Source organism: Ammodytes marinus (genome assembly GCF_949987685.1).
Source record: "Ammodytes marinus genome assembly, chromosome: 19".
In the NCBI taxonomy this organism is placed as follows: domain Eukaryota; kingdom Metazoa; phylum Chordata; class Actinopteri; order Uranoscopiformes; family Ammodytidae; genus Ammodytes; species Ammodytes marinus.
In genome coordinates this window covers 26,815,675-26,838,627 of record NC_137223.1, presented here as the reverse complement: position 1 = coordinate 26,838,627, position 22,953 = coordinate 26,815,675, and the positions used below count along the sequence as shown (strand labels likewise).

At 42.5% G+C, this 22,953-nt stretch overlaps 1 protein-coding gene across 1 annotated transcript in view; it reads right to left on the bottom strand.

The window, feature by feature from the left end:
• Positions 1–737: 737 nt before the first annotated feature.
• Positions 738–22,953, bottom strand: part of LOC307266084 (neoverrucotoxin subunit alpha-like) — a 34,734-nt gene continuing 12,518 nt past the window's right edge. The window contains exon 7 of the mRNA XM_080047989.1: positions 738–782. The gene's annotated coding sequence lies outside the window, so the exon portion shown is untranslated. The remainder of the gene's footprint in view (positions 783–22,953) is intronic.

Here is a 22,953-nt window from a genome sequence, read left to right as displayed (position 1 = left end):
GTCATGATGCTATTGCTATTGCTACGATGACCCCTTTGTTTACATACTGGTTTACAGAGCCTAGGCTGTGTATTAAAGGCCTACTTCACCGGTTTGAATATGAAGGTGTATGTCACAGTAAAAGACATCACAGTAATATTTACAAAGTAAGTTTTTTTTAACCCTATATTTCTCTTTCTGTGATGTCACAAGAAAGAGAAATATAGGGTTAAAAAAACACTCTTTCTGCCTTTTTTTCAGGCTAGGATGAACCGATTTTAATTTTTTTTGCACATTTATACTACATAGGATCTCAGAATTCAATACACCTTCATATTCAAACCGGTAAAGTAGGCCTTTAACACTTGCAGCACAAACACAGTAAGGACAGGTAGCAGATCATGAGGATATGTTCACAAAACATGTTCAAAGTTAACATCACAGAAATGAAACAAATCCACTCTGTTTTTAGTCTTTAAACTTTTATTGAACTAAATGATATCGGCTGCAGCCATCAGCAGCAGCTACATGCTGCTCCAAGAAAACATTATTACAGTGAAAATCAGAGTAAATACAGTTTACACCAGTTCATCCCTGATATCATTCCACCATCTCTAAGAAAAACACATTTCTGACAACACCAACATTTACCAAAACCCTCTGAGTGGGTTTGAAGAATTAAGATCCCCCCCCCCCTCCCCGACCCACAAAACAGAAATCACTCACAGTAGCCAGAAGCTTAAAACAGCGGAAAATTAATCGTATTCTCAAAGTTCCAACTGTCTGTGAACGCCCCGCGACAACTCTTGGTGTCATTATCTAATACATCTCCAAGTTAAGCCAAAAAAAACCAATTCATCAAAACCAAAACATTCCACTAAAAAATCAACAATTTACATGATCAAGATGCTGTAAAAACAAACATAAAATGTTCTCTCCTTAGTGCTACTGGGCGGCCATGTTTGTTTGTGCTGTGAGGTCACGTGGTGAAAATGTCAGAGATCAGATCCAATCAGAGACAGACAGACAGAAAGATAGACAGATACACTTATGCTCTCCTAAACATGTGGTGTTCATTTACAAATAATGATATCTTCTCAGTTGTGTATCAGATCCAGATGTGAATACCTGGAAATTAAAGCTGAAATGTTGAGCTATTGTCTCACATTCATATTTTGGTGTCAACCCCAAATGTTTCCAGTCTACAGCAAAAATAAAGGAATTGGCCTCACCGTTCCAATACTATTGGAGGGGACTGTAGATAGATAGATAGATAGATAGATAGATAGATAGATAGATAGATAGATAGATAGATAGATAGATAGATAGATAGATAGATAGATAGATAGATAGATAGATAGATAGATAGATAGATAGATAGATAGATAGATAGATAGATAGATAGATAGATAGATAGATAGATAGATAGATAGATAGATAGATAGATAGATAGATAGATAGATAGATAGATAGATAGATAGATAGTGTAGTGTATAACATCATAACACATTGTAATGTTTATTGTTTAGCTAAGAAATGCTATTGAAATTAAATGCCAAAACTGCTGTAACATAACTAAGACCGCCTGACTCTTTACCAAGCAAGACTGGTGTATGTGTGTCGGGCTGATAACAGGATGTAGGCATCTGCTGAGCCTTGTCCTTTCCATAGGATGTGCTGTGCATAACAGGATGAGATGTATAGGCGTACAGCACATGCCAAAGATAGTGTGAAGCTTAAAACAATAGCTTACACAATAGTGTACACGCTTTAGATCCCATATGTGTGTTATTCTACACGTGAGACAAGGTCCAGGAATAATGTTTGACCAATCAGTTTGTCCCATTTTTGAGGTACAAGACACGCCGTCATTGGGGAAGGGGTCAGTGGTTTTTGGGAGCATGGTTTAGACTTCAGCATTCCTCTCTGTTCTTTTAATTAGACTCTAAGTTCATTTTTAAAGTAATTGGCCTGGGTTTTTAGCTACAACTCATTTTTTGACTGCAGACTTGAGATTTGTTTTCAATAAAGAAAGTGTTTCCCTACCCTCCTCATTTTTCTGCCTCGAGCTGATTTTTTCCATCATATTCAACAACTTTTGATCAACCCCGAAATAAACCACAAATGATAGATAGATAGATAGATAGATAGATAGATAGATAGATAGATAGATAGATAGATAGATAGATAGATAGATAGATAGATAGATAGATAGATAGATAGATAGATAGATAGATAGATAGATAGATAGATAGATAGATAGATAGATAGATAGATAGATAGATAGATAGATAGATAGATAGATAGATAGATAGATAGATAGATAGATAGATAGATAGATAGATAGATAGATAGATAGATAGAACTAAGTGAAGCCTCGTCCACCACCAACATTTAAACCTCAGGACTGGAAGTTGTCTCCCTCCTACAGACGACACAGAGACACTGAGGAACCAGACCAGAACCCAAACCCAGGATACAGAGGTTCAGTGAATGTGGTGTTGAAGGTGTGGAGGTGGATCAGTGAGTCAGAGGAGACTCTGTAGAAGGACAGAGAGCCAGCAGGACAGTCCACATACACTGCTACTCTGTTAGAGACAGAGGAGGAGGAGATGTCTGTTCCTGTTTTATTGTGCCAGACACAGTAACCACGAGGATCACCATCATCATCACCATCATAGCATCTCAGACTCCAGGACTGATCATTATATCCAAACACACAGTCTGTACTCTTTCCTTTCCTGCTGATTCCTCTGTAACTCACTGATATATCAACCCATCCGCTCCACTCGACCTCCCAGTACCAGCGACCAGTCAGACCATTACTACACAGCAGCTGACGCCATCGGTCAAATCTGTCTGGATGATCAGGATATGGCTGCTCCTCCTCCACACCTGTCACCTTCCTGTTGTTGTCAGACAGTGTGAGGTATCTGTTCACTGTGTTTGTGTCCACTGTGAGTTCACAGGAATCTGATGGAGAGAAAAAGACACAGCAGCAGTTTATCATCAGACACCTGAAGGCTTTATTCTGTGTTTGTCTTTGGATGTTCTACATGTTCTATTCTCCTTATTATCAGGAGCGCTGATCTAATTCAAAGATGGACTCATAGATTTTGGAGATCAAGGTTACTGTGGTCTCATGTTTTCAATAATGTAAAGGTGCTACAAGGAACTTTTAAATAATTCTGAAACAGTCTAATTTTTCCTCTGATGATCATGAATTACATGTAACAGCAAACGAGACCATCAGTGCAAAGAATGCTATTTTTAGGGCTGTCAAATGAATACAATTTTGATCAGATTAATCACAGGGTGCTGTGGATAAATCACGATTAATCATGATTCATTCTACCATTTGAAATATGGCTAAAATTCAAATTGTCTCTGTATATTGTTGTATAAACAGAAAGATAAAGGACAGAAGGTGGATATGTACATTTAAAACAAGTCTTTCTATTCATTGAAAATCCAAATTATTGTTTCAATACTGAAAATAAATTAAAATCAAACTAAAATATATGCATACCACAACATAGTTCAATGTGTCTGTCTCTTTGAGCAAATATAGGCTATACAGTATAATGGCATTTATTTGGTGAATCCATAGATAGTGCATTCTTGAATACAACTTGATTGCAGTCCGCTGGGTGTGTGTGTGCGTGCGTGCGTGCGTGTTTTTGCCGAGCACATGATTCAATGTTGCGAATGTTTTGTATGTTCATGTTTATTTGCGCACACAATGCAAATGTGATTTGTATTTGGCTGTTTGTGTGTGTTAATGTGTATTATTTGCCAGCTGCGTGCGTCTTAAGGCAATGCTGTTGGCCATGCTGATGTGTTTGCGCCGGGCGTCATAATTGCGCAGGTCTGAGCAAGACGGCTCCTAGTCGAACGAGGCTAATATTGATGCGGGCCCTCCCACAAAATCGACGTGCCCCCTGTATAGATTTTCTCTGGCGCCGGGTCTGGTGAGCGAGTGATCCGCCGTGCAGAAAAACTGCTTTTGGTTTGATGGATAAAGTGAAAGTCATGAAACTCCTGCCCGTTAACGTTGTCTAGGGGAGCGGCTTCCACGATCTGTTTGTTTGTCTGGAGCCCGAATACACAGAGCCATGTCGGCAAGCTGACAGCGCGACTGAAGGGACAGAGAGCCGCCTCCCTCTGGTAGTTTCTCTTTTCAGCCAAGTAAGTTACTATCACCTCCGAAGCATGGACAGCGTTTAATTAAAGCCTCTAATTTTATTATCAAAAAGGCTTTGATGCAGATGAAGTCTGAACACACACAGCGGGCGGCAGCAGTGTTGTTTAAAGGAAAGTGCAGCTGCTCATTCTAATCAGCACCAAACTGCCTTGTTTTTTTAATGGCACAATAAATCAATCGATTTGTCGATTCATGCCAGCGACACGTCGGCACGCAAATAATGAGTCGTTTCACATCCCTTGTTTGTATGTGTGACTACGTTCTAGGGGACTGTTCATTTGTGCCTGAATAGCCACACACTACTCACACACACTGAAAACTGCAGACGTTTGTGTCCTCGCGGGCTCTGAATAGAGCAGACAATGTTTCTCCTCCTGTTGCTCCCGACATCAACTGCCGCCCCCGACACAGACGTGGCCGTTAGCAGTTTAAAACATGGCATGGGCTAACGTGCTGCTATGTTTGGCCGCGCACAGCTACTGATCCTGGGTCAGCCACAACGTTACAGTGACTGTAGTGCAAAGTGGGTCGGATGTACGGGGTGGATCATTCTGCACATGCGTTAATTGCGTTAAAATAATAAACACATTAATTCCTGAAATTAATCACCCTGCGTTAATGCATTCATTTTGACAGCCCTAAACTATTTTTATACAGGTTTCTTAATGCCTTTGTCCGGGTACACTCACCCAGGAACAACAGCTGGCTATCTAAAAACACTACTGCTCCAAAGGGGGCGCTAGAATACACAAACTGAAAGTTCCTCGGAGCAGCTTTAAGAAAACTGAACTCAAACTGAATCCACACTTACACTTCTTCAGATCATCACGTCTTAACCTCTGCTCTCCACCGTGGTCCATCCTGGAGGAAGAAACAGTCAGAATGATTTTCTATCAACATGATCCTAACTGCTGTTCAACATGAAGCAGTATTCCTCAGTTTGTCAGTGTGACAGAGAAACACTTCCTGGTTTGAACGGGAATCCAGGGATTTACAGAAGGAGAATTAGTGAACACAAATAACAAAATGTTGATCATATAAATGAGCTCTATTGAAATGTTTCATGTGTCCACCTACAGAGCCTTGTTGGAGGCCTTGGGCCCTGGCTGAAGAGCCTCCCCAGAAGCAGAGGACTGGTCCAGAGACACTGAGGAACCATACCAGAACCCAAACCCAGGATATAGAGGTTCAGTGAATGTGGTGTTGAAGGTGTGGAGGTGGATCAGTGAGTCAGAGGAGACACTGTAGAAGGACAGAGAGCCAGCAGGACAGTCCACATACACTGCTACTCTGTGAGAGACAGAGGAGGAGGAGATGGATGTTTTTATGTTATTGTGATAGACCCAGTAACCACGAGGATGACGATCATCTCCACCATCAGAGCAGCTCAGTCTCCAGGAGTGATCATTCCCTCCAAACACACTGTCATTACTCTCTCCTTTCCTGCTGATTCCTCTGTAACTCACTGATATATCAACCCATCCGCTCCACTCGACCTCCCAGTACCAGCGACCAGTCAGACCATTACTACACAGCAGCTGACGCCATCGGTCAAATCTGTCTGGATGATCAGGATATGGCTGCTCCTCCTCCACACCTGTCACCTTCCTGTTGTTGTCAGACAGTTTGAGGCCTCTGCTCACTGTGTTTGTGTCCAGTGTGAGTTCACAGGAATCTGATGGAGAGAAAAAGACACAGCAGCAGTTTATCATCAGACACCTGAAGGCTTTCTTCTGTGTTTGTCTCTTGATGTTCTTCATTTCTATCCTCCTTATTATCAGGAGCGCTGATCTAATTCAAAGATGGACTCATTAGATTTTGGAGATCAAGGTTACTGTGGTCTCATGTTTTCAAGAATGTAAAGGTGCTACAAGGAACTTTTAAATAATTCTGAAACAGTCTAATTTTTCCTCTGATGATCATGAATTACATGTAACAGCAAACGAGACCTTCAGTGCAAAGAAGGGTATTTTTAGGGCTGTCAAATGAATACAATTTTGATCAGATTAATCACAAGGTGCTGTGGATAAATCACGATTAATCATGATTCATTCTACCATTTGAAATATGGCTAAAATTCAAATTGTCTCTGTATATTGTTGTATAAACAGAAAGATAAAGGACAGAAGGTGGATATGTACATTTAAAACAAGTCTTTCTATTCATTGAAAATCCAAATTATTGTTTCAATACTGAAAATAAATTAAAATCAAACTAAAATATATGCATACCACAACATAGTTCAATGTGTCTGTCTCTTTGAGCAAATATAGGCTATACAGTATAATGGCATTTATTTGGTGAATCCATAGATAGTGCATTCTTGAATACAACTTGATTGCAGTCCGCTGGGTGTGTGTGTGCGTGCGTGCGTGTTTTTGCCGAGCACATGATTCAATGTTGCGAATGTTTTGTATGTTTATGTTTATTTGCGCACACAATGCAAATGTGATTTGTATTTGGCTGTTTGTGTGTGTTAATGTGTATTATTTGCCAGCTGCGTGCGTCTTAAGGCAATGCTGTTGGCCATGCTGATGTGTTTGCGCCGGGCGTCATAATTGCGCAGGTCTGAGCAAGACGGCTCCTAGTCGAACGAGGCTAATATTGATGCGGGCCCTCCCACAAAATCGACGTGCCCCCTGTATAGATTTTCTCTGGCGCCGGGTCTGGTGAGCGAGTGATCCGCCGTGCAGAAAAACTGCTTTTGGTTTGATGGATAAAGTGAAAGTCATGAAACTCCTGCCCGTTAACGTTGTCTAGGGGAGCGGCTTCCACGATCTGTTTGTTTGTCTGGAGCCCGAATACACAGAGCCATGTCGGCAAGCTGACAGCGCGACTGAAGGGACAGAGAGCCGCCTCCCTCTGTTAGTTTCTCTTTTCAGCCAAGTAAGTTACTATCACCTCCGACGCATGGACAGCGTTTAATTAAAGCCTCTAATTTTATTATCAAAAAGGCTTTGATGCAGATGAAGTCTGAACACACACAGCGAGCAGCAGCAGTGTTGTTTAAAGGAAAGTGCAGCTGCTCATTCTAATCAGCATCAAACTGCCTTTTTTTTTTAATGGCACAGTAAATCGATCGATTTGTCGATTCATGCCAGCGACACGTCGGCACGCAAATAATGAGTCGTTTCACATCCCTTGTTTGTATGTGTGACTACGTTCTAGGGGACTGTTCATTTGTGCCTGAATAGCCACACACACCTCTGAAAACTGCAGACGTTTGTGTCCTTGCGGGCTCTGAATAGAGCAGACAATGTTTCTCCTCCTGTTGCTCCCGACATCAACTGCCGCCCCCGACACAGACGTGGCCGTTAGCAGTTTAAAACATGGCATGGGCTAACGTGCTGCTATGTTTGGCCAGGCACAGGTACTGATCCTGTGTCAGCCACAACGTTACAGTGACTGTAGTGCAAAGTGGGTCGGATGTACGGGGTGGATCATTCTGCACATGCGTTAATTGCGTTAAAATAATAAACACATTAATTCCTGAAATTAATCACCCTGCGTTAACGCATTCATTTTGACAGCCCTAAACTATTTTTATACAGGTTTCTTAATGCCTTTGTCCGGGTACACTCACCCAGGAACAACAGCTGGCTATCTAAAAACACTACTGCTCCAAAGGGGGCGCTAGAATACACAAACTGAAAGTTCCTCGGAGCAGCTTTAAGAAAACTGAACTCAAACTGAATCCACACTTACACTTCTTCAGATCATCACGTCTTAACCTCTGCTCTCCACCGTGGTCCATCCTGGAGGAAGAAACAGTCAGAATGATTTTCTATCAACATGATCCTAACTGCTGTTCAACATGAAGCAGTGTTCCTCAGTTTGTCAGTGTGACAGAGAAACACTTCCTGGTTTGAACCAGAATCCAGGGATTTACAGAAGGAGAATTAGTGAACACAAATAACAAAATGTTGATCATATAAAATGAGCTCTATTGAAATGTTTCATGTGTCCACCTACAGAGCTTTGTTGGAGGCCTTGGGCCCTGGCTGAAGAGCCTCCCCAGAAGCAGAGGACTGGTCCAGAGACACTGAGGAACCAGGCCAGAGCCCAAACCCAGGATATAGAGGTTCAGTGAATGTGGTGTTGAAGGTGTGGATGTGGATCAGTGAGTCAGAGGAGACTCTGTAGAAGGACAGAGAGCCAGCAGGACAGTCCACATACACTGCTACTCTGTGAGAGACAGAGGAGGAGGGGATGTCTGTTCCTCTGTTATTGTGACAGACAGAGTAACCACGAGGATCACCATCAGAGCACCACAGACTCCAGGACTGATCATTCAGTCCAAACACACTGTCTTTACTGCTTCCTTTCCTGCTGATTCCTCTGTAACTCACTGATATAAGAACCACTCCTCTCCACTCGACCTCCCAGTACCAGCGACCAGTCAGACCATTACTACACAGCAGCTGAGGCCAGTGGTCAAATCTCTCTGGATGATCAGGATATGGCTGCTCCTCCTCCACACGTGTCACCTTCCTGTTGTTGTCAGACAGTTTGAGGTCTTCGTTTACTGTGTTTGTGTCCAGTGTGAGGTCACAGGAATCTGATGGAGAGAAAAAGACACAGCAGCAGTTTATCATCAGACACCTGAAGGCTTTATTCTGTGTTTTGATGTTCTTCATTTCTATTCTCCTTATTATCAGGAGTGCTGATCCAATTCGAAGATGGACTCATAAGATTTTGGAGATCAAGGTTACTGTGGCCTCATGTTTTCAACAAGAATTCAATGTGTAAATTGACTAATTAAAGGAGCTACGGGGAACTTTTAAAATTTCTGAAACAATCACATTTTTCCTCTGATGTTCATGAATTACATGTAACAGCAAATGAGACCGTCAGTGCAAAGAATGCTATTTTGGTTTAGTTTTTCTTGATGCCTTTGTCTTGGGTACGCTCACCAAGGAACTACAGCTGGCGTGGTAAAAACACTACCGCTTTTGTCCAAAGAGGGCGCTAGAATACACAAACTGAAAGTTCCTCAAAGCACCTTAAAGAAAACTGAACTCCAACTGAATCCACACTTACACTTCTTCAGCTCATCACGTTTTACGCTCTGCTCTCCACCGTGGTCCATCCTGGAGGAAGAAACACAGTCAGAATGATTTTCTATCCAACATGAGTCCCAACTTTGGGGCGGCTGTTGCGAAGTTTGTAGGGTGGTCGACCCTCAACTACAGGTCCGGTGGTTCGATCCCCCGTCTCTCCGCCGCATGTACAACTGTCCCTGAGGAAGACACTGCACCCTAAATTGCTCCCGATAAGTAGCCTATCGGTGTATGAATGTGTGTGCAAATGGCAACGTGGGAATAGGAACAGGTCACCCTTAAAAAATGATCTCCGGTCTCAATGGGATTTACCTGTAGAAATAAAGGTAAAAAAAATTAATAAAATAAAATAAAAAGAAACTGCTGTTCAACATGAAGCAGTGTTCCTCAGTTTGTCAGTGTGACAGAGAAACACTTGCTGGTTTGAACGGGAATCCAAGGATTTGCAGAAGCAGAATTAGTGAACACAAATAACAAAATGTTGATCATATAAACTGAGCTCTATTGAAATGTTTGATGTGTCCACCTACAGAGCTTTGTTGGAGGCCTTGGGCCCTGGCTGAAGAGCCTCCCCAGAAGCAGAGGACTGGTCCAGATCTTCCTCTGTTTCTGGTCTGTCTGGTTTCCTGGAAGCTACAAAGCAACATGACATCAGTGAGAGGATGCTAGTAAACGTTAGTCATGGAAACACTTTCTAAAAACACATTTCTGATATCAGGGTTTAGGTTCAATTACTATTATCCTAAACCATCGGTCAGAGATAACAGGGATCAGGACGGGGAGGGAATGAGTCCTCACACCAAGTGAAGGAGTTCAAGGACCGAGTGAGTTAAGTTGCTTTATTAGTCAATGGTTACATTGAATCAATGGAGCGTGTGATTGGCCGGAGGCTGGGAGCAGTGTGGGCGGTGTTTCACTTTATTACTGTTGTGACTATAAGAGAGCTGAGCCTGAAGGTGTTAGAAGAAAATTGTACATAAGTTATTATCATTAAGTGAAATGTATTATGATATACTAACTGTGCTGAGAAAGGGACACTCCGTTCTTTTCTCGCATGCTGTTGTTCCCCTTTCCTTGTCTGTCTATTTTCAGAAGGCAAATGAGCAAGGCACGAGACAGTTGGCGGTTTCAACTGCCCCCATATCTTGACAGGCCAGACAGAACCACCAGACCGATTGGGCAGACTGCTGAGTCATTGACTGATGGAAAAGACATGAAGCCCATCCCTGGAACAATAGCACACGAACATACATGCTTGCTAATTTACCTAATATGTTAATTACACATATAGCAACAAGAGTTTTAGCCAATAGGAGCAACCTCACATTTTACCCCCCCCCCCTTATGTTGACTCCTATTATGTAAATAGGGTATTCCTTAATAAAAAGAAAGGAAGTTGACAGAGACAGTGGAGAAGTTTAGGAGATTTGTAACTCGTACTGTCTCTGGCTTCTACCCCTTTGCAAAGTATTTTAACCTAACTTGATGTCTCCTGTTTCTGATTGAATCTATTGCAGTTACTTTGACAACCTAGACAGCTGTTTAACTGCGGGTGTCAGTTTTGGACCTGACAGAAGGCAACACTATTACCTTAGTACGAGCCAATCAAGATCAACTAAGGATGATCTGAGCTGTTGGCGAGGGGATTGGCCGAGTTTCTCACTGCCTCCGTCCAGACGTCTAACCTTTTTCCCCTTTATGTCAAAATAATAATTTAAATTTTTTGATAAAACATCTCAGTGCAGGAGACTGCACCCACTTAGAACTGAGATACACACTTACCCTTCTTCACATCACTAGGTTTCAGACCAGGTCTTAACCACTGCTCTCCACCGTGGTCCATCCTGGAGGAAGAAACACAGTCAGAATGATTTTCTATCAACATGAGTGTTACGACCCTGGTCGTATGTTCTTAGTTCTGTTTTGTTCTGTGCTGTTTCCCTTTTGTTTTCCTCTGATAGTGGTGTGGAAGTGAGACCTCTGCGTGTGAGTGAGCTTCTCTATACAGGTGCAGGTGTTGGTGATTGGCTCCTAAGTGGCGGAAGCTGATTGGCTCACTATCAGTCTCCGGGGATTCAAAGGCTCCGCCGGATTCACTCAGCCGGGAGCATGATTGACAGCAGCAGCACCCGCTCTCGATTTCCCGAACCACTCTCACTATTCTTTGTCATGTGTTAATTGTTGTGTCTGATTATGTTCCGTAGGGGTGAGTTTGTCTCTTGGTTTTGTTAATGTTTAGGTTAGGGTTTGCTTGTGCTTTTGTTTCCAGTTAGGTTGTTTTGGCGTTAACTCACCCTGAAGATTATTGCTGTTTCTGTTCCATTACTGCTCAGTTAAAAATAAATTACCATTTATTTTACTTTAGAAAAGTCGTTGTGTGGTGGTTTGGGGATCGGGGAGTGGGTATTGTAGCATTTGTGTTGTGTCTCTGGTTCCCCTAGACCGGGGCATAACATGTTGTTCAACATGAAGCAGTGTTCCTCAGTTTGTCAGTGTGACAGAGAAACAGGCTCAAACTGATCTGTGTGAACCGTCTCCATTCTATCACTGCTGTCTGCCACAAGAGGAAGATAATATATATATTCAGACAACCGTTAGTTCGGACCAAGTAATGTTCTATTACGGACCAATGATCTGTATCACATCTGTATAGTGTATCACGTATATAAAGTATTTAATATTTTAGCAGAACAACATCCACTATGAGTCAAAAAGTGTTCAAACTATATGAACAAGTACGTTTTAATCATCTAACTAACTTGACAATCAACATAAACTGAATGGAAGGACATCGCATGTAAGCTAACCTAGCAAACTGTCATTCGGTCTCTCCGTTATCCACGGCAAAAGTTACATTTTTACATTTTACATTGACATTACGGAGAATCGCAGAGGAATGAATGGACTCTCTGTCGGATGCGGTTGGATCGCATACGAGAATGTACGTATGTGGAAACGAGGCTTTAAAGAATTGAACTTTTCTCTTTCATCAGACAACATAAAGTTGCATTAAAAGGCACTTCCTGGTTTGAACCGGAACCCAGGGATTTGCAGAAGGAGATTTACTGAACACAAATAACAAAATGTTGATCATATGAGCTCTATTGATGTGTCATGTGTCCACCTACAGAGCTTTGTCGGAGGCCTCGGGCCCTGGCTGAAGAGCCTCCCCAGAAGCAGAGGACTGGTCCAGATCTTCCTCTGTTTCTGGTCTGTTAGTGTTCACAAGAAGAAGTTATTATATATTTATTCAACCGTTAGTTCGGACAAAGTAATGTTCAAATATGGAAGTTATCAGTTACACGTTCTCATGACGACTCAACTAGTTTCTATCCAAACCTGCTCCAGAGGCTGAACACAGGAAGTGATCTACTCAAACATTTAGAATGAATCAATAATTTAACCAACAGTTTCATCAAGTCCCTAAAACAAACCAGTGTATCGGCTGTAGAAGAAGTGACTCATGTAAACAGTAGATGAGATATCGGATATCCACTCATATTAATATCCAGTACAGAAGCAGTTTCAATACTGTTCAATGTAATGATCCTTAACTAAAAAACTGAACTCATGAACCATGTATACCTCAATACCTGCCAAATTTGAGTCATTCTTAAGCCTAAAAAATGTTCTTAAATTAGTAGGGGAGAGTGGCCTAAGTTGTGCAATTTGGAAGTTGTGCCACCCCTTGTTTCTAGAAAACCGTGGAAGAAATTGGAAATGTGACCACATATTTAAGAAGAGCCATCCATTTGACTCATCCTGTACAGAAGGGAGACACAAGGAATTAGATATAAGCACATTTAAGCTCAAAAAACTGTGTTTTGCCTTTCAAAGTAAAATTTCCATGATCAAGGTGTTTTGATTATTGTGTCTGAACAATCATAGACAAGTTTGAAAACATTTGACACATGTTTTAGTGCTTTGGTATGCTACATTTTGAGTCTATACAGTTAGCACGATGTCAGCCCTAAATTGCTGCATCATGCTTATTATCCAAATTTCTGGGATTGGGGTGATTTGTGCCAAAGGGCCTGGGTGAGTTATAAGTAAGTAAGTAAGTAAGTAAGTAAAATGTATTTATAAAAGCACATTTATGACAGTTTGCACTGTCCAAAGTGCTGTACATAGTGCATTCAGTAGGTAAACAATGAAGGTAAAATAACAATAACCAAAATAAAAGACCTAAAGCCCATACATCCACATACACACAGATAGTAGTGCAGAGGTAAGATAGTTAATGGGGAGGAAACACCAGGGTGTACATATGGGTTTTGAGCCTTGATTTAAAGGCAGAAATGTAGGGGAATCACATTTGTCAGGTGGCAGTTGGTTCCACAAGCACGGCGCAACTAGTGCAAAGTACATTTCTGAGAGTTGTGCCAGTGGCATAGCTGTATACGCTGGTCACCAAAAGAAAGTGATTGTCTACAGTAGCTCAGAAGAGAGTGACATCTCAATTCCACTTAACGACACCACTGATGAGAGTTCTGATGGCCAGAAAGATGATGATGGTGACTTTGTCATTGTGAGCTTTCCAGGTAAAACCATTAGATCTGCTAGGCCTTGTTTAAGAAAATGGTCCTTCAATCTTTGTCAACTATTTACTTTATTTACTTTAAATACACCTTAAATAAGTGATTGTCTAATGGATTTGTCTTGCATTACAGATTATGAGATATATAGCAATGGCACAATTCACCCCATGGTATTCTCTCCAACCGCACAATTTACACCACACCGGGGGCAAGTTGTGCATCAAGACAACTTTTTTTCTGAAAGCTATATTTCTTCAACAGTTTATTCCAGATCCAATGTTTTTATTGCCAGGGATGCACAACACCCTGAAATATATGTACATATTTGAGTTGGAGACTTTACTGTCAAGGCCTTAATTTAAAGTCACTTTGAGTGAAAAGTCGAACAACTTAGGCCACTCTCCCCTACTACTGAAATGTTTGATGTGTCCACCTACAGAGCTTTGTTGGAGGCCTTGGGCCCTGGCTGAAGAGCCTCCCCAGAAGCAGAGGACTGGTCCAGATCTTCCTCTGTTTCTGGTCTGTCTGGTTTCCTGGAAGCTACAAAGCAACATGACATCAGTGAGAGGATGCTAGTAAACGTTAGTCATGGAAACACTTTCTAAAAACACATTTCTGATATCAGGGTTTAGGTTCAATTACTATTATCCTAAACCATCGGTCAGAGATAACAGGGATCAGGACGGGGAGGGAATGAGTCCTCACACCAAGTGAAGGAGTTCAAGGACCGAGTCAGTTAAGTTTCTTTACTAGTCAATGGTTACATTGAATCAATGGAGCGTGTGATTGGCTGGAGACTGGGAGCAGTGTGGGCGGTGTTTCACTTTATTACTGTTGTGACTATAAGAGAGCTGAGCCTGAAGGCAACACTATTACCTTAGTACGACCCAATACAGATCAACTAAGGATGATCTGAGCTGTTGGTGAGGGGATTGGCCGAGTTTCTCACTGCCTTCGTCCCGAATTCTAACCTTTTTCACCTTTATGTCAAAATAATAATTTAAATTTTTTGATAAAACATCTCAATGCAGGAGACTGCACCCACTTAGACCTGAGATACACACTTACCCTTCTTCACATCACTAGGTTTCAGACCAGGTCTTAACCACTGCTCTCCACCATGGTCCATCCTGGAGGAAGAAACACAGTCAGAATGATTTTCTATCCAACATGAGTCCCAACTTTGGGGCGGCTGTTGCGAAGTTTGTAGGGTGGTCGACCCTCAACTACAGGTCCGGTGGTTCGATCCCCCGTCTTTCCGCCGCATGTCCAACTGTCCCTGAGGAAGACACTGCACCCTAGATTGCTCCCGATAAGTAGCCTATCGGTGTATGAATGTGTGTGCAAATGGCAACGTGGGAATGGGATCAGGTCACCCTTAAAAAATAATCTCCGGTCTCAATGGGATTTACCTGTATAAATAAAGGTAAAAAAAATTAATAAAATAAAATAAAAAGAAACTGCTGTTCAACATGAAGCAGTGTTCCTCAGTTTGTCAGTGTGACAGAGAAACAAACACTTCCTGGTTTGAACGGGAAACACAGTCAGAATGTGTTTCTATCAACATGAGTGTTACGACCCTGGTCGTATGTTCTTAGTTCTGTTTTGTTCTGTGCTGTTTCCCTTTTGTTTTCCTCTGATAGTGGTGTGGAAGTGAGACCTCTACGTGTGAATGAGCTTCTCTATACAGGTGCAGGTGTTGGTGATTGGCTCCTAAGTGGCGGAAGCTGATTGGCTCACTATCAGCCTCCGGGCATTCAAAGGCTCCGCCGGATTCACTCAGCGGGTGGCATGATTGACAGCAGCAGCACTCGCTCTCGATTTCCCGAACCACTCTCACTATTCTTTGTCATGTGTTAATTGTTGTGTCTGATTATGTTCCGTAGGGGTGAGTTTGTCATTAATTTTGCAGAGTTTGTCTCTTGGTTTTGTTAATGTTTAGGTTAGGGTCTGCTTGTGCTTTTGTTTCCAGTTAGGTTGTTTTGGCGTTAACTCACCCTGAAGATTATTGCTGTTTCTGTTACATTACTGCTCAGTTAAAAATAGATTACCATTTATTTTACTTTAGAAAAGTCGTTGTGTGGTGGTTTGGGGATCGGGGAGTGGGTATTGTAGCATTTGTGTTGTGTCTCTGGTTCCCCTAGACCGGGGCATAACATGTTGTTCAACATGAAGCAGTGTTCCTCAGTTTGTCAGTGCGACAGAGAAACAGGCTCAAACTCATGTGTGTCAACTGTCACCATTCTATCACTGCTGTCTGTCACAAGAGGAAGATAATATATATATATTCAGACAACCGTTAGTTCGGACCAAGTAATGTTCTATTATGGACCAATGATCTGTATCACATCTGTATAGTGTATCACGTATATAAAGTATTTAATATTTTAGCAGAACAACATCCACTCTGAGTCAAAAAGTATTCAAACTATATGAGCAAGTATGTTTTAATCATCTAACTGACTTGACAATCAACATAAACTGAATGGAAGGACATCGCATGTAAGCTAACCTAGCAAACTGTCATTCGGTCTCTCCGTTATCCACGGCAAAAGTTACATTTTTTACATTTTACATTGACATTACGGAGAATCGCAGAGGAATGAATGGACTCTGTCGGATGCGGTTGGATCGCATACGAGAATGTACGTATGTGGAAACGAGGCTTTAAAGAGTTGAACTTTTCTCTTTCATCAGACAACATAAAGTTGCATTAAAAGGCACTTCCAGGTTTGAATGGGATTTGCAGAAGGAGAATTGGTGAACACAAATAACAAAATGTTGATCATATAAAACTAGCACTATTGAAATGTTTGATGTGTCCACCTACAGAGCTTTGTTGGAGGCCTTGGGCCCTGGCTGAAGAGCCTCCCCAGAAGCAGAGGACTGGTCCAGATCTTCCTCTGTTTCTGGTCTGTTAGTGTTCACAAGAAGAAGTTATTATATATTTATTCAACCGTTAGTTCGGACAAAGTAATGTTCAAATATGGAAGTTATCAGTTACACGTTCTCATGACGAGTCAACTTGTTTATATCCAAACCTGCTTCAGAGGCTGAAGATAGGAAGTGATCTACTCAAACATTTTGAATGAATCAATAATTTAACCAACAGTTTCATCAAGTCCTTCACCTGAGAACAAACCAGTGATTCGGTTGTAGAAGAAATGACTCGTGTAAACAGCAGATGAGATATTGGATATCCACTCATATTAATATCCAGTAGAGAAGCAGTTTCACTACTGTTCAATGTAATGATCCTTAACTAAAAAACTGAACTCATGAACCATGTATACCTCAATACCTGCCAAATTTGAGTCATTCTTAAGCCTAAAAAAACTTCCTAAATTATCACTATTGAAATGTCTCATGTGTCCACCTACAGAGCTTTGTTGGAGGCCTTGGGCCCTGGCTGAAGAGCCTCCCCAGAAGCAGAGGACTGGTCCAGATCTTCCTCTGTTTCTGGTCTGTCTGGTTTCCTGGAAGCTACAAAGCAACATGACATCAGTGAGAGGATGCTAGTGAACGTTAGTCATGGAAACACTTTCTAATAACACATTTCTGACTTCATGGGATGTTTTATGTTTAACAGCAAAATGATTTCTGTCCAGTTCATTCATCTGTCTATGAGATGGCATGTTGTGATGTCACCTGTTCCATCTTCCCATGACTCACCTTTGGGCTCTGAAATGGCCTCTGATAAATCCCTTCTATCTATCTTGTCCAAAACCATCCTGGTCACTTGCATAGTGTCTGTACTGTAGGTCTGCACCAGAAGATCCACAGTGTCCAACCGGTTTGCATTTTCCAGTCGACTCTTAGGGATTGCTGGAAAGTCTCGAAGAATATCTGGCTTCCGCAGAAACCACTTGAATTCTTTAAAGTCGTCTTCACTTAAATCTTTCAAAATTCTCAAGAGGATCTCGTCTGTTGTCGCCATGTTTTCCCTCTGTCAAGATCTTAGAGAAACAAAAAGAAAATATTCACCTGTAACTTTTGAAGGTTTCAATGCTGAAAACAAAACAACCAAATGTTCTAGAAACCATGTTTCTCTGGGAGGATTCTCACCTGCTGAACTGACTTCAGGTCGACTTACAGACACTTTCCTCCTTCATGTGTGGAGGAAACACTGGGAGAGAAGACGCTGCTCATTCCATCCTGCTCAGTCCTGGTGTGTGTGTGATCTGAGGACACCGTGTGTGTGTGTGTGTGTGTGTGTGTGTGTGTGTGTGTGTGTGTGTGTGTGTGTGTGTGTGTGTGTGTGTGTGTGTGTGTGTGTGTGTGTGTGTGTGTGTGTGTGGGTGTGTGTGTGTGTCTGAGGACGCCGTCACACACTTCACAGTCATAGTCTAAAAATAAAGATCAGGGTCACGTGAACCACCAGTTCAACAAGTGCCAGGTGCTTTCCAGTCCGTCCCCGCCTCCTCTGCTTTACCTGCCTGAGGCTAATGTGGATCTCTGCACCTGTGTTGACTGATGGAGATGTGTTTATATTGTTTGTGATCCGTTTGGCATTGAGTCTGATGCTTTCATACCTAAAATTAGTTTTAAATTTGATCTTTACAATGTGTCTTCCTCCATAGAATCACATCATCACAGAAACTCTGTCGGTGTCAGATAAATCACAAACCATGTGGTGTAGTTCCAGTACTCGTCCACTAGATGGTGCTATTTTATCTCTAAGTAAATCAGCAGCAGATATGTACAGCAACATTTCACATCTGGTTAGTCCTTGTAGTAATAAAAAAAGTATAATACAAACATAATATAACCACAGAATGAGCATTAATCAAACCACAAACTGACAGGCTTCAGAAAGATGCTTTTTCTCAAAATGCTTGGAGGGTTTATGGACGAATGTCAAAGAAGGTCAGTAATAAATCTAGACCTGAAATATTTGATGACATGACTACTGTATTTAATTTGATATGGGAAAAGATCGTGAAGATATTTCAAGAAAATGTTAGTATTACAAATCCATTGTAAACAAGCAACAGCATTCAAATTAATGCAACACGACAATGCAAACAAGGTTGCAATAAAGACACAGAAATTGTTTTTCCTCCACTAAATACCATATTAAAGTATCAACAAAAACATCTACATTTAAATTGAAACATTTAAATCCTGAACAAAACTAATGATAGCATGTATGATGTAGTTCTCCTGTCTGTCCACTAGATGGTGCTAACTAACAGCTAATGAAATGAAGCTCAGCTGACAGATGTGTTGCAGCAGCAGAGTGGATCCCATTGGTTCACTACTATATTAACCACATGTTGCTTTAAAGCCTTTCACTGTGTTCCTCAGTCCTGGTTCCTAACAAAGGGGAACCAGAACCTCTAGAACCTCAGGCTGCCACAGAGGCTGTCTGCCTTCAAAGATCTTCTTCAAACGCACTTAAAAAGGTACTCCGAGGAATGTTCAATTTGTGTTAATTCTAGCTACTCTTGCACCCCCTTTGGACAAAAGCGGTAGTGTTTTTACCACGCCAGCTGTTGTTCCTGGATGAGCATATACCCATGACAAAGGCATGAAAACTATGTAAAAATAGCATTCTTTGCACTTATGGTCTCGTTTGCTGTTATATGTAATGTATGATCATCAGAGGAAAAATTAGACTGTTTCAGAAATATTTAAAAGTTCCTCGTAGCGACTTTAATAATTATGATAAAATTATGATTATGAGAAGTTTAGCTGCTGCAGAAAACACATGCAGAGATTTCATGAAAGAAGATGTAAGAACCAGAAAACCATTAAAGCTTTAAATACAGATTCAGTTTTCTGAGCTGATTCCAAATGAAAACAGAGATTTGAGCTCACCTGAAGTTCTGCTGAGTTGTGACAGTCCGTCCTCTCACAGAGTCCACCGCACTGTGAGGCTCTGATCAGATTATACAACCAGTTATACCCTGAACATTATCACCGCCCACTCCTGTGTGTGTGTGTGTGTGTGTGTGTGTGTGTGTGTGTGTGTGTGTGTGTGTGTGTGTGTGTGTGTGTGTGTGTGTGTGTGTGTGTGTGTGTGTGTGTGTGTGTGTGTGTGTGTGTGTGTGTTACCTGTTGGGCCAGGTGAGTGAACACCTGTGCAGTGTTCACGTGGACTTGAGTCACGTGATTTTATAATCTTTATGTCGATCGTTTCCTTCACAGCCAGAAAGAAAAATAAAATTGCAGAATTACATAAAATATGTTTTTGGAAAAGTGTGTTTTAGAATTTCACACTACAGTAAAAGGTTAAGCTGTAACAAATGGCAGTTATATATTTGATTCTCTGGAAGTTTGTATGTGTTCCAGTCAGTGTCTCACCTCGGCACCTTGTTTCCTTCGTGAGAAAGATCTGATTCTACAGAAAGATTAACAGAGAAACACACAGTCTCAGGAATGAAGAAGACAGACCACATTCCGCAAATGGGTAAGTGTGTGTGTGTGTGTGTGTGTGTGTGTGTGTGTGTGTGTGTGTGTGTGTGTGTGTGTGTGTGTGTGTGTGTGTGTGTGTGTGTGTGTGTGTGTGTGTGTGTGTGGCAAGTTGGTTTGTTTTTTTGGGCTTGACGCACCTGACTTGATTTGATGATATAATCTATGTGGCTTGCAACGGTCATAGAAAACAGCATCAGCCAGTGAATGAATAGACATGAAAAAACATTAATACACAAGAAAGTCCCTCTCTGGAAGGCGTAGAAGGCGTTCCCCCTCTGCAGGGCTGTACACTTATTTTTTAAAGTGGTAGCACTGGTGCTAGCAAGAAAAAAAAATCAGTAGCACAAAAATAAATTCGGTAGCACACAAAGTATGATCGAAAACTTGCATAGCCTTAACCCATGCATTTCGCTCTAATTACCTTCGAGCCTGTCATCTTGGTCTCGTTTGAGATTCTCAAAGAATATTATATCCTAGTGTGTGCAGTAATAATTGTAGAAAAATTAATAGGGGTGCACTGATTGCAATTTAGACAAAAGAAAAAAGAATCTAACCTGCCAATTGCATTTTTTTGCTGATTCAGAATTATTTCTCTCCATAAAAATATAAAAATAATATCTATATCTATATATTTTTTGTATATACATATAATTATTATATTAATAATAATAAACATTTTTGGAAAATGTCCTTCTGTTAATTAAAACCAAACATTAAAACATTAAAGATAGCCTCTTAAATAAACTAGTATACATATTTGTACAATTTAGGATAAATTAAATAGGTTGTTGTGAATGTGTTTGGAGTGGTTCTTCAGTGGCTTATTTCAAACTTTGTTTAAATAGACTACTGTTGACTGTTCTCTGCAGCTGTGGAGGGTGAACTTAATAACTTACTTGCCGAAGACTACATTTACCCGCATTTGGAGAGTGTTAATGTAGAGCCCTCTAAGCTGTGTTGTGCATCGCTCCTCTGTGTCTCAAAGCAGCACCTGCTCATTAGCAAGCTCTGTAAGGAGTAGAAGGCGGTCCCCCTATGGAAGGCGGTCCCCCCTCTGGAAGGCTTAGAAGGTGGTCCCCCTTTGGAAGGGGGTCCCCCTCTGGAAGGTGGTCCCCCTCTGGAAGGCGTAGAAGGCGGTCCCCCTTTGGAAGGCGGTCCCCCTCTGGAAGGCTTAGAAGGTGGTCTCCCTTTGGAAGGGGGTCCCCCTCTGGAAGGTGGTCCCCCTTTGGAAGGAGTAGAAGGCGGTCCCCCTCTGGAAGGCGGTCCCCCTCTGGAAGGCGGTCCCCCTCTGGAAGGTGGTCCCCCTCTGGAAGGTGGTCCCCCTCTGGAAGGCGGTCCCCCTCTGGAAGGAGTAGAAGGCGGTCCCCCTCTGGAAGGAGTAGAAGGCGGTCCCCCTCTGGAAGGTGGTCCCCCTCTGGAAGGCGGTCCCCCTCTGGAAGGTGGTCCCCCTTTGGAAGGAGTAGAAGGCGGTCCCCCTCTGGAAGGTGGTCCCCCTCTGGAAGGCGGTCCTCCTCTGGAAGGTGGTCCCCCTCTGGAAGGTGGTCCCCCTCTGGAAGGCGGTCCTCCTTTGGAGGGTGGTCCCCCTCTGGAAGGCGGTCCCCCTCTGGAAGGTGGTCCCCCTTTGGAAGGAGTAGAAGGTGGTCCCCCTCTGGAAGGTGGTCCCCCTCTGGAAGGCGGTCCCCCTTTGGAGGGTGGTCCCCCTCTGGAAGGTGGTCCCCCTCTGGAAGGCGGTCCCCCTTTGGAAGGTGGTCCCCCTCTGGAAAGTGGTCCCCCTCTGGAAGGCGGTCCCCCCTCTGGAAGGTGGTCCCCCTCTGGAAGGTGTAGAAGGCGGTCCCCCCCTGGAAGGTGGTCCCCCTCTGGAAGGCGTAGAAGGCGGTCCTCCTCTGGAAGGTGGTCCCCCTCTGGAAGGTGGTCCCCCTCTGGAAGGTGTAGAAGGCGGTCCCCCTCTGGAAGGTGTAGAAGGCGGTCCCCCTCTGGAAGGTGGTCCCCCCCGGAAGGTGGTCCCCCTCTGGAAGGTGGTCCCCCTCTGGAAGGTGGTCCCCCTCTGGAAGGAGTAGAAGGCGGTCCCCCTCTGGAAGGCGGTCCCCCCCTGGAAGGAGTAGAAGGCGGTCCCCCTCTGGAAGGTGGTCCCCCTCTGGAAGGTGGTCCCCCCCTGGAAGGAGTAGAAGGCGGTCCCCCTCTGAATGCCTTCGTCATGGTGGGTACGCTCACCCTGGAACTAAACCTGGCAAAGTAAAAACACTACCGCTTTTGTCCAAAGGGGGCGCAAGAATAAACTAAAACTGAAAGCTCCAATCCTCAGTGAGCACTGTTGGAAGATCAGCTTGCATATTTTTAGCAGGTTAAATCAAGTTTGCACACTGTTTAACACAGGCAGGCCTTTAGTAGAGCAGGCCTGTACATCAGAGTTAAGTGTAACCCAGAAAATGTGCTTATGTTAACACACCAGATCAATAGTTAGAATAGATGAGTTAGTGGTTTGGTGACACAACAACCATTTTTGTGTCTTAGCATTTGCCCAAAAACTTGTAAGAGACGTCAGTTATATATTTGATTCTTTGGAAGTTTGGATGTGTTCCAGTCAGTGTGTCGTTTCGTGATAAAGATCTGATTCTACAGAGAGATAAACAGAGAAACACACAGTCTCAGGAATGAAGACAGACCACATTATGCAGCTGTGTGCGTGTGTGTGTGTGTGTGTGTGTGTGTGTGTGTGTGTGTGTGTGTGTGTGTGTGTGTGTGTGTTTGTGTGTGT